At 47.8% G+C, this 12,343-nt stretch overlaps 1 protein-coding gene across 2 annotated transcripts in view; it reads right to left on the bottom strand.

The window, feature by feature from the left end:
* Positions 1 to 12,343, bottom strand: part of RNASEL (ribonuclease L) — a 35,157-nt gene that overhangs the window by 11,463 nt on the left and 11,351 nt on the right. The gene's annotated exons all lie outside the window — the stretch shown is intronic.

The raw sequence follows: 12,343 nt of genomic DNA, 5'->3' as shown, positions 1-12,343 counted from the left end.
GGTTGTGTCATAACGTCATGTCACGGGCGGGGGATATATATCGTCTTCATACCCTCATAGCATTCTTGTTGCGGTTTGATTCGTTGTACCTACTGACAGATTCTTGCTATCATAGTATTGTGAGATAATACAGTTGATGGAGGGTTTCCCTACTCTCTTCTGTTTTCAACATATTATCCAAAAGTCTGTTGGAGTACAAAGGAACCCCAAAGCCAATTGGCGATATAGGAGCTTTGGGTGTACGAATAGATGCTGGGGAATGGCTGTTCTTTTGTTGTTTGCTCGGCTGTATTAACAGCTCCTCCCTACACTGGCATCTTATCATCCAAGGTGGTCTACTCCACATCTGATGAGTACAAAGGGACCCAAGCAATTGGCGGCTTATGATAGCTTGGTTTGTTTTACATGTTATGATTTGTTGGACTGGTCTAATCGGGCTATCTTTTAAATTCAGACTGGTTTCTTCATATTTCCTATTAAGCAAGAACTGTATTGAGTTTTCTTAAGCAGATTATGTTTTACTATTTCCTTTTTTTTAGTATGATAAACTTTTCTTTAAACCTTGTGGACGTTTCTTTTCCTCGTAGGGCAGAGCGCGGGAGGAAAGCCTCAAAACTCTCTGTTCTCGCCGCTTCCTAATTGTCCAGGCGGGAAAGGCTATAGGCACAAGGAGGGGGAATTTCTGGTGTCGAGCTGGCACTACGTAAGATCCTAGCCCTCAGGAAGCTAGATTGCTCTCGGCGGCTGTATTCAAGGAGTGAAGCGTATAGCATGCACGGACTAACACCAGGAAAAGGGGGGAAAGCGGTCAGAGGAGGGAGAGAGGAGACCGCAGGGCTCTGGGTCTTGGGGTTCCCACAGAAGGGTTGGGACCCAGAGGAAAAAGGGAGGATCCGGCCCATAAATAATGAATAATCCGGACTGGTGGCAGCAAAAATATCCAAAGCTGATAGTGAGCTTGGGGAGTTTCAGGTAGCCCATTTAGGACGCAAAGTCCAGTTTGGGAAGGTCAATTGGGGACTTAAGTCCAGGGTCTGGACTGGAGCAATATCTACACACTGGTGAGCGTGGTGGGAAGTATATAATCCAGAAGCAAGCTTACATTAATTTTTTTTCCCTGCTAGGATAGCATGAGGAAGAATTTGGGTTTGAAGGCAGAACAGAAAATTTTTTTTTTCTGCCTGTTTGCAGTTCGCCATTTTAGTAGGCTCATTACAACGGCCATTAGGGTCGTTGGTTAAACAATAGCATTCCCCTTCAAGTGCTTGCTAGCAATCACAACACAGTAGCAGTGAGGAACAGATTGGTTTAAAGTGCTAGAGAGAAAAATTTTTTTTTTCCTGCTTGCGTTTAGCAGGTTGCATTTTTTTTCGCTGCTTGCTCTTAGCAGCTTTGCTTTGTAGTCAAGTCATTAAGAACACCATTTACAGATCTTTTGTTAAAACACGTGGACTTAGTACCCACCAGCAATCCACACAGGTAAATACCAGTGTTTTGTTAGGCAATTGAACAATCAAACATGAGCTACAGCAAGTCAAGCGTTGCTAGCAGATCTCAGGAGGCAGAAAGCCGGCAATCAGGCAACAACCACCAGAGGCACTCCAACACAAGAAAACAGAACATGCGTTCCACAAAGAGAGCAGAAAAGAAGAGCCCGGCAAACAACCTAGAGACAAAAATAAACATAGGAGAACAGCTGGAACTATTAAGGCTAACAGAAGCCCAAAGCGCAGCACATAGAAGAGAACAGAACAATGTGTGCAGAAGTGGGATCTTGCCTCCATCCAACCGGATTTAGAGTCCCCCATCTGGAACCCTGTCCCAACCTGGAGCTTTGCGATCAAGTTTGGGCTTACCTGAAAATCCCCAAGCTCACTACAGCTTGGATATTTTTGCGTGCCACCAGGTCCCGGATTAGGGCCGGATCTTCCCTTTTTCCTCCTGGTTCCCCAACCCCTTTGGGGAACCCCCAAGACCCGAGAGCCCTGGGTCTCCTCTTCTCCCTCTCTACAGCGTCCCCCCCTTCCTGGGTTAGCCAGTGCAATGCTACGCTCACTCCTTGAATACAGCCGAGAAGCCAATCTAGCTTCCCCGAGGCTAGGTATTACCTAGTCAAGCTCACACCAGAAATTCCCCCTCCCTTGTCCTAATAGCCTTTCCCGCCCTGGGACAATTGGAAGGCGAGAACAGAGAGTTTGGGCTTTTTCCCTCCCCCCTCGCCTCACTAGGAAAGAAAACGTCCACAAGGTTTAAAAGAAAAGTTTATATAAAAAAAAGGAAATATAAAACAATAATCTTGCATTAAGAACTCAATACAGGTTCTTGCTATATTAGGAAATATATGAGAAACAGTCTGACTTTGAAAGATAGCCGATTAAACCAGTCCAACAAATCCATCATACATGTAAATACAACACCAAGCTCATCATAGCCGAATTGCTTGGGGTCCCTTGTACTCACAGATGTGTAGGAGACACTTGGAGATAAGATGCAGTAGGAGGAAGCTTGTAACTCACAGCCGAGAAAAACAACAAAAGACACAGCCATCACACATCTATTCGTACAACCCAAAGCTCCTCATAAGCGAATTGCTTTGGGTTCTTTGTACTCACAACTTTGTATAAAATTTGAAAATAAGAAGGAGTTAGGAAACCTTGTTTACCTCACAGCCGGAGAAAACAAAAAAGACCCTGAGTATACAAATTCCCGCCCCTGACTTTAAACAATCCAGTTCTCTGATTGGTCCTCTGGTCAGTGTTTGGTTACCCTTTCCAGGTAAAAGAAACTTAACCCTACCTTACCTATCTATTTATGACACGCCCCCAATCACGACAGTAGAAAGTGTCCACTGGAGATTTCTACCAGAACTTTAAACTTAAACAGAGGGAATACAACACGCATGCACATAAAAATAAAGCATGCAACGAACAAGACCTTCCAATTTCAGCGAAAACCACTTTAGCCGCAGTAACATGGTCAGTTTGTAGCGAAGCGTCGTCCCCAAACACTATGGACGTAGCTTTCCAGGCATACACATGGCAGCATCTTCTTTTCACTGCTGACCAGTATCTGAGGCCACCGACCCTGCCGAAAATGTCTGTTAGGCCTGGCACACTGCTTTAGCCTTTGTTGTCTATTAGAGCAACTGCGGTCTGGCCATCGGGGTAGTCACAGAGTCAGCAAAGTCATGTACTGTACTGCTTTCCCCTGGTGTCTTCTTTGGAAAAGGACCCAGAATTCCCCAGCTCCTTGCTGAAAATGGGACCGTCAATTATGGGAATGCTGGAGAGGGCCCGGATACCAGATCGCTGAGGCTTTCCCTGTTTGGCACATCCCTCACAAGACTGGACATACTGCGGCAACGTTTCTTGCCCATCCCGCCAGTAGAAGGATTTTTCAACCGTTGTAGCGGCTCCACTCTTACTGGCGTACCACCAGAAGAAATTCCTTGTTAAAAAGGTCCTTGGTCTATAACAACCGGGATCGGTCAGACAAGAGCTGAGAGGCGGTGGGCTGCTCACGTTGCCGCCACCAAGCCTTTTTAAGCTTGGTCATCTGCTTTCCTGCTCAGTCTGGAACTGTTCTTCCTTGAGAGCTGGGGACCCAGTTCTTCCCAGACTGGGGGACTTGGGGCTTGGCTCCCTCCTGGAAGTGAAATGTAGAGATGGGTTGTCTGTCGCTGGCTGCACCGCTCTCTGCTAGGCTGCACCTGGTGGTATTTCAAGCTCTGTCTGAGCCTCTTGTGTACTGGTTGTTTTGTTGCTTCTGCCAGTTCAGGCTCTGTTGTACCCTTCTGGCGTTGGTTTAAGTGGTGGTTGCACTGCTTGTGTGGTGCTGGTTGCCTGTTCCAGTTCCGGGTCTGGGACTGGAGGTGTTGTGCTGGTATTTAGACCGTGACATGGGATCCGAGTCCACTACCTCGTCTGTGTGTCTGTGTAAGCACAGACAGTTGTCTGTGTCCTCACCTGCTTTGGTAGTTGGGCAAATTTCCTGGCGGTGAACCCAACTGGCGGCGGAGGGTTAGGATTCTGCTGGGGTTGGTGCTTAGCCTGTTCTAATTCCAAGGCCGTTTGTTGAGCCTCTTCGTAGTTCTATTCTTCTTCTGCTGGACCGCCTCTTCTTCTTTCTCTTGTTCTTCTTCGGTAGCGTCGCCACTCTCTTTTTGAAGTGTCTTTCGTGATCTGCTTTTGGCTGTCTTTGTTCTCTTCTGTGTGCTGCCTCTTGGGCTTCTTGTTTAGCCTTATAATGTTTCCAGTCCATGTCTCCTATGTTTTTGTTTTCAACATTTTTTTTTCGCGGGTAAGTCTCGTACCGGGGCTTGTGTGTTGAGGTACCCATCCAGGGCACCTTCGTTAGTGTGGTCTTTCAGTGATCTCAGCTCCTTTTTTGGTCGGTGCTTCTCTTCGTGTGCTTAGGTGTTGGAGTGTAATGTCTTAGCAAGTGTCAGTGTCCAGCTCGCTCTCTCTGTTTTATATCTTCGTTGCTGGGCTAATGTTGCCGGCGCTGTGTCCATTTTTGCCTTACTTTCATTTGGAACGCATGGTTTCGGTGTATCTTGTTGTTGAAGTCCATCTGGTGGTTGTCTCTCTGAAGTATAGCCGCGCTCTCTAGCTGGTACCTGAGATTTGCCTAGCAACTGCTTTGACCTTTGTACTGTGCTGCTCTGTTTGATGGTGGTGCTTTAATTTCGTTGACCCTAAGAAAAAGCAAAACAGTGTGACTATGTACCTGTGTGCGATTGGCTGGGCCTCCTTAACTTGTGCTCTATGTAATACAAGAATGAATCGGTTTCTAAATGACTCTGGCTACAAAGCAAGCAGTGCTAAGAGCTAGCGGAAAGGAAAAAATAGCATTACCTGTGAACAAAAGATCACAGCCAGGGGAGAAAAAAACAATTTTTGCTCGTGTGAGCAGGACTTATAAAACCAAGATTCCACGTAATTTGTCCTTCTTGTTCGTGAATTAAGTGGCATTGCTAGCAGTCACTGTGTGTGTGATGAGAGGGAGAGGGTCGTACTTGAGTTAACGCAACGACCTCTAAATGGACCGCTCCTGATATTGCGCCTACTGAAAAACTCGCGCGCAATAGTCTCGATAGAAGAAGCATGAAATAAAGAAGAATTTTCTGATATCCGGGTCTAACCAAGTCTTGGTTCCTCACTGCTACTCTAGTTCAGGGAATTTATAGAAAAGAAACCTTTATGTAGTAGTTCTCTGAGTGTATATGCTACTTCCCCACTGAGAAGCTTACCATCAACCGAAGTTTTGGGCTGTAATATTGATTAGCACCTCGAGATCGGGAGGAGTCCGTGGACTATGTAGAGTCCCGCAATGCTGTGGGACCTGTCGAAACCCGGGACTTTCATGCGTACCATACCATTTGGGCGGGCTACTGAAGAGAGTGCCCGAGCTCCACATAGACCAGCGTGGTTGTATTTTGTTGCTGCCACCGGTCCGGCGTACAAATAAATAGAGGGCCGTGATTCCAGCTCCGCTTGCTCATATCACATCTAAGGTAGGTCCCAATCCATAATACCTTTGGAAAGCCGGCGCTCGGCACGACTCCAGTAATGCCCTGGAGGTAACTCTCATGGAGCACTTCTCTTAAGCACATGGTGGACAGATTCCTCCCCTTTCCTGGTTAGCGGGATGCCAAGTGCTTATCGCTTCACTTCCTTGTATACAGCTGTTGTTAGCTTCTCTATCAATCCTAGCTTTGCCCCCAGAAGGGTACGCACTTATTTTCTACCGTAGTCAAGCCTTCACACGGCAATTTCCCCTCCTTCTGTTGTCGCTATAGGGCCTTTCCCGCCCTGGCCAATTCGAGCAACAGGAACAGAGATTTGTTCTTTCCTCGCCCCCGCTGACTGGACGGTTACTAAGGCCAATGTGAGAGAAAGAAGCGGGTCAGGATCATAATGTTTAGGAAAGAAGTTTGATATAAAAAACGCGAAAGTATAAGCAATTCAATCTATGCTTAAGATCAAATCCAAGTAGCAGGTTCGTGCTCGTATAGAATATGGTTACACATGTTCAATCTGATGTTACAACGTAGAGTCAGCTTAACGATATAAGCCAGTCACGAACATATTCCGCATACTGTAATAATCAGACACTAAGGCCTATCAATAGACCGAGACTGCTTAGGTGGTCCTCGTTGGTTGACTCATCATATGATGATGTAGTGGAATCAGCGTTGATGATAAGATGGCAGTTAGAGGGAAGGGTCCTTGTAGTTTTAACTCACGCGAGAGAGAAGCACAAAGACAAGCCACGAGGTGTATCGACAACCCAAAGCTCTCAGTAGCCGGAATGCTTTGAGGTTCCTTTGTACTCTTACGACGTTTGGTATAATATTTGAATAAAAAGCAGTTATTGGAGGAAACCTTGTTTACTCACACCGAGAAACAAAAAAGACCCTGAGTATACAATTCCGCCCGCTTTTAACAATCCAGTGTCTTGTTTTGTCTCTCTGCTCAGTTTTAGAAGTTACCTTTTCCAGGCAAAGAAACTTAGACCCTTACCTTACTACTATTTATACAGTTGAGCCGGGCCTGTGTACAAAGCGACAGCATATGGTAATGCATGTAAGCGATGTCTTACTGAAGCTGTGCAGGTCTTATCAAGGTCCTGATGCCAGTCCTGAACATCCTCCTGCACTTCACACAGTTGCTCTCAGTCCTCATTATCCATTCCCTCTTGTATTTTTGGGAGCGAAAGACACATGGTCATAGTCATCATCCATTAAGCAGCTTGAGTGTATTAGCATGCCCCTCGAAGGGATAGCCAGACTTAGCTATACTTCAGCTCCGCACCCTTTTACTGAAGACTTAGAGGATGAGGAGAGAAGTGGCTGTACTTGCTGACACCAGCATACAGCCATGGGACCAGCCTGCCTCCCTCGCTATTAGGACTCCATATTAAAATCATACGTACATGCTCAGAGGTTGTTGGAAAAAGGGACCTCAGAGAGGTCAATCTAGTCCAAACTCCTGCTTCAAAGCAGACCAGAATCGCCACAACGATACTTCATCCAGCCACTTCGCTTTGTCAAGGCCTGACCTTAACACTGTAGGAAGAGATTCCACCACCTCCCTAAGTGGAACCCATTCCAGTTGCTTCACCATGCCATCTGTTGAAAAGTTTTTCCTAATATCCAACCTAACAATTCCCCCACTGCACACTTGAGACCATTACTCCTTGATTCTTCACTCCTGCTTACATTTGACACAGCTTCTACGCATCATCCAATTGTTAGAAACTCCCCATACTTGTCGAGTGTAGGTTGGGAAATGCAACTAACAATCTTTTCACCTTCTCTATTAGGGCGTAGACAGACATAGTGGATATACGAATTTTCTGTTCTTGATGTTGCCTCTAGCCTAGCTCAAGCCTCGTTAAGTTCATAGGTTACTCCAGCCCCAAGCAGTTCTTCCCACTTTATGTTTTTGCCCTCCTCGCTGTATTTCCCTTAGTACCAGATTTTTATCGAATATCCTTGTCACTTGGTAGTGGAGTGTGAACCTCAGAAAGAACTGGACCTAGTAACCTCCATGCAGAGGTGAGGCTCATGCACATGCCTCTGAACTAGAGGAGTCATGAGCAACTTCCGATACGAGCATCTCAGTCCACTGCAGGTTCGGTCCATCGTGGGCTTATGTTCCTCCTTTAACTTGTGAGCTCATAGCCACGTATGGCCGATTGCATTTCTTGGCGAATCGGAATGGCACTAGCTGTGGGACTCTCGTGTCTTCCACAGGTTGCTCAGTACTCGTGTAATGACTAGGGCGTTGTCGCAGAAAGTGCGGTGAACCGGATTCATGATAGGCAGTCTGGTGTGGTATGCAGTGTGCATGTGACCGCCGCCCATTCCTTCGTAGTGCCGTATACGCTCAGGGGCTCTCCACTCGTTTTCCTGGTTGAACTCTCAGAATTTCTATTTGAGCGTCGAATTCGCTCCATGAATATTAATTCGTCAGTCCCTCCCATGCAGTAGTGCATCCCTATCCCTGTCGCCCTACTCTCCACATCCTCTCGAGATTAAATAGTGTGTCATGCTTGAAAGACATTGCTGTGGGCTGTACGCAGTCGCACGCTATCCTCATAGATCTATAACTAGAAGGATATTGAACGCATACAACTGCACGCCGCAGGACTGCACACTTGTCTCACTTGCGTCATGCCACACGGCGGCAACTTGCTTAGACATGGAGCCAAATTGGCGTTTGAAAGTTCTTGTACTCAACTAGTTGGTCTTCACTAGGGATTGGGCTATGTCTTGTCGTTGTCACATGCTATTGAAGTATCCAGGGAATGGCAACTGTGGCACGTGCCACCGAGGGATAGGCATTCTGGTGGGCCGGGCTGTTATCTGCTGCATCCACAGGTTTGGCCAATCGCAGCTCCCACGTGGCATGGTTTACACAACCCGGCCCAATGGGCGGCGCGGGATGTGGCTGCCAGCACATCCCTCAGGCCGCACCACTTCCACCACCCCCATTGCTGGGACAGTCGAACCGCACCAGTGGGAGCACTGATCGCCCAACCTGTGGATGAGGCAGGTAAACAAATGGCCGGGCTGGCAGGGTGCTTTACTCCTGGCAGGCCATGTACCAAAGTTGCTGATCCCTGATTATAAATCCATATCTTCTCAGCCATTACTTCTTAACCTTTGCTGGGCAAAAAATACTGTGGAACCTATCAATAAGCTTCTGCAAGTCAAAGAATACATCTATCCACTGCTTTCCCCTCATCCACAGAGCCAGTTATCTCTCATAGGAAGGTATTAGGTTAGTTCAGCATGACTTGCCCTGTCGTGAATCCTATGTTGTCTGTTCGCTGATTCACTTTTCCTTCTCCTCTAAAGTGCATTCAGAATTGATTCCTGAGGCACCTGCCATGATTTTTCCGGGACTAAGGTGGGCTGACTGGCCTGTAGTTCCCCAGATCCTCCTCTTCCTTTTTAAAGATCAGAACTCATTCTCCTTTTTCCAGTCATCCAGGACCTCCCCGATCACCATGAGTTTTCAAACGATCGGCCAATGGCTCTTGGAATTACATCTGCCAGATCCTTTAGCACTCTTGGATGCAGTGCATCCGCCCATGACCTTGTGCTTCGTCCAGTCTTTTCTAATAGTCCTGAACACTTTTTCTCCACACAGGCTGGTCACCTCCTCCCCGCTGGTCTGCCAATGCAGTGTCTGGAAGCTGGACTTTGTTCATGAGACAGAGGCAAAAAAACAAGCACTTGTACATTAGCTTTTTCCATCATCCTCTGTCACGAGTGTGCCTCCTTTTATTCAGTAAAGGGCCCACACTTTCCTGACTTTCTTCTTGTTTGCTAACGTTCGAAGAAACCCTTCTTGTTACTCTTATCATCTCTGTAGCTGCAACTCCAAGTGTTGATTTGGTTCTTCCTGATTTACACTCCTGATCTGACAATATTTTATACTTCTCCTGTCTTTGGTCCAATTTTAACTTCTTGTAAGCTTCTTTTTGCATTTAGATCAGCAAGGATTCACTATTAAGCCAGCTGGTCGTCCTGCCAGATTCACTATTCTTTCTCACATTGGGATGTTTGTTCCTGTCAACTTCAATAAGGATCTTCTCAAAACAGCAGATCTCTGATCTTTTCCCCTCAGTTATTTCGTCCAGGGGATCCTGCGTGATCAGTTCCCTGGGAGGCTCAAACTCTTCTGTGGAGTCTGGGTCCATATTCTGCTGCTCTTTTTTTTTCTTTGTGTCAGGATCTGAACATCGGCCATCTTAGGTCATGCCTCTGAGGTTCCTAATCCCTATTTTGGTCCTCCTACTATCTCATCCCTGTTTCGTGAGCAGCCAGGTCAAGAAGAAGCTCTGGACCCTAGTTGTTCTCCAACACCTGGACCAGGAATGTCTCTACACTTCAAAACTCTGGATTGTCTGTGCACGCTGTACTGCTCTCCCAGCAGATATAGGGTGATGAGTCTCCATGAGTCAGGCTGTGATCTAGTATATGTCTGTTTAGTTCCGATACCGAGAAAGCTTTTTCCACTCATCGGCCGTGGTCTGCTGTCTCAGCAAATCAATGGACAACATTCACTCTTGTTGCTCACACTTCTAAACTTAATCCAGAGACTCTCCAGTTTTTCTGCAGTTTCATACCAGAGCTCTGAGTAGTCATACTGCTCTTACATACAATGCAACTCTCCCACCTTTTCTGCCCTTCTTGTCCTTCGTCAACAGTTTATATCTATCCATGACTCTAGTCATGCCAAGCACTCACCTCCCTACTACATCAGAGATCTGCAATTAGCAACCAGAGTTCCAGACAAACAGCTCAGCTTAACTGGGCAAAGAAGGGGTGAGGAATAGAGGGCTGGGCATGGGAGAGAGGAAGAGAGAGACAGTAAGAAGTGGCTAAAACTAAAGTATAAATGAGGGGAATGAGAAACAGCATGAACAAGAATGGATTGAGGGGAGGATAACAAAGCAGGGGAAGGTGGATGTAAGAAGGTAAATGTGAACATAAGGATTTTTCTTGATATTTTTTTCCCACAACACATCACAGATAATTCTAATGGACTATGTCAGGGGTCAGCAACCTATAGCACATGTGCCAAAGATGGCACACGAGCCGATTTTTAATGGCATCCTGCTGTCTGTCGGGATCCCAGCAGGCAGCAGCATGCCATTAAAAATCCTACCCAGCCCAGACTGCTTTTCTTCGCCGTCTGCTCCCTCCCCCTTTCAGGGGCTAGGGGCAGAAGCTTGGTCCTGCCGGCTCCCCTGCCTCTTCCCGCAGTGTGCTGGGTTCCTGCCCCTCCTCCTCCTCCTCTCCATCCCTCTCTCCCTGCTGGCCAATCAGCTGATGGCCCTTGTGAGGGAGGGGGTGGGGGAGGAGCGGAGTCAGCATGCTCGCTACTCCCGGCAGAGGCAGAGAAGAGGCAGGGGCAGGGCCTTGGGGAAGGGGGGGATGGAATAGGGGCATATCCCCTCCAGCCTCCTGCCGTGAGCATCCCACAACCCCAGTCCACACCCCCAGCCCTCTGCCCTGACCCCACACACACACACGCCCCCAGCCCTCTTCCCTGAGCCCTGCAGTCCCACAACCGCCCCCCCCACTAGGCCCCTGCCCTGAACCCCCCGCACACACACCCAGACCTCTGCTTGACTCATTCACCACCACCACACCTGCGATGACCCCAGCCCTGACTCTGGCACCCCCACCACATATCCAGGCCCACCACACCCCACACACTCCCTACATCCCCATCCCCACCCTGAACACCAAATGAGAGCTCCTGCACCCCCACCCATATTCCCACCTGTACCCCTCACACCAAATGGGAGCTGCCCAGGTAAGTGCTCCACACCCAAACCTCCTGCCCCAACCTTGAGCCCCCTCCTTCATTCTAGCTCCTGGCCAGACCCTACACCCCAACCGCCAGCCTGCTCCTTCACCCCAGCCCTGTGCTCAGTGCACTCCCACCCTGTGCTCAGTGCACTGAGGAAGAGAATGGGCCAGAACCAGAGAGAAGTAGGTACCCACCGTATGTGGGCAGGGCCGAGACTCCTGACCGGCAGCAGGCTGAGTGGGTCTGGCACCAAAATCTTGGCTGGCAGGAGCTGGCGGATGGAACCCCTGAGCAGCAGTGGGCTGAGCCACTCATTCCGCTGCCAGTCTGGGGTCTCGGCCGCTGGCCCCGCACAGCCCGCTGCCGGTCTGGGGTTCTGGCTTCCAGTTCCTTGCCAGCCGGGGTTTCAGCTGCAAGCCTGCTCAGCCCACTGCCAGCCTAGGTGAACAGAACCCCAGAGCAGCAGCGGGCTGAGTGGGCCAGTGGCATAAGATCAACATTTTAATTTAATTTTAAATGAAGCTTCTTAAACATTTTGAAAACCTTGTTTATTTTACAATAAAATAATAGTTTAGTTATATAATATATAGACTTATAGAGAGAGACCTTCTAAAAAACATTAAAATGTATTACCAGCATGCAAAACCTTAATTTAAAGTGAATAAATTAAGACTCAGCACACCACTTCTGAAAGGTTGCTGACCCCTGGACTATTTACGTGTTTCTATACCTGGGGCAATTTTCTCCCAGCACCAGTTAGTCACTAAATCCAAATTTCAAGGCTTTGTGTAGGGTGGTTTTGTGGGGATTCATGGATTGTAGGGCTGGAAGGGACCTTGAGAGGTCATCAAGTCCAGTCCTCTGCCCTCATGGCAGGACCAAATACTGTCTAGACCATCCCTGATAGACATTTATCTAACCTACTCTTAAATATCTTCAGAGATGGAGATTCCATAACCTCCCTAGGCAATTTATTCCAGTCTTTAGAGAAAAGTTCCTAACTGTCA

The sequence above is a fragment of the Chelonoidis abingdonii genome, chromosome 7 (genome assembly GCF_003597395.2).
Source record: "Chelonoidis abingdonii isolate Lonesome George chromosome 7, CheloAbing_2.0, whole genome shotgun sequence".
Taxonomy (NCBI): Eukaryota; Metazoa; Chordata; order Testudines; family Testudinidae; genus Chelonoidis; species Chelonoidis abingdonii.
This window is presented reverse-complemented; position numbering and strand designations above follow the sequence as displayed.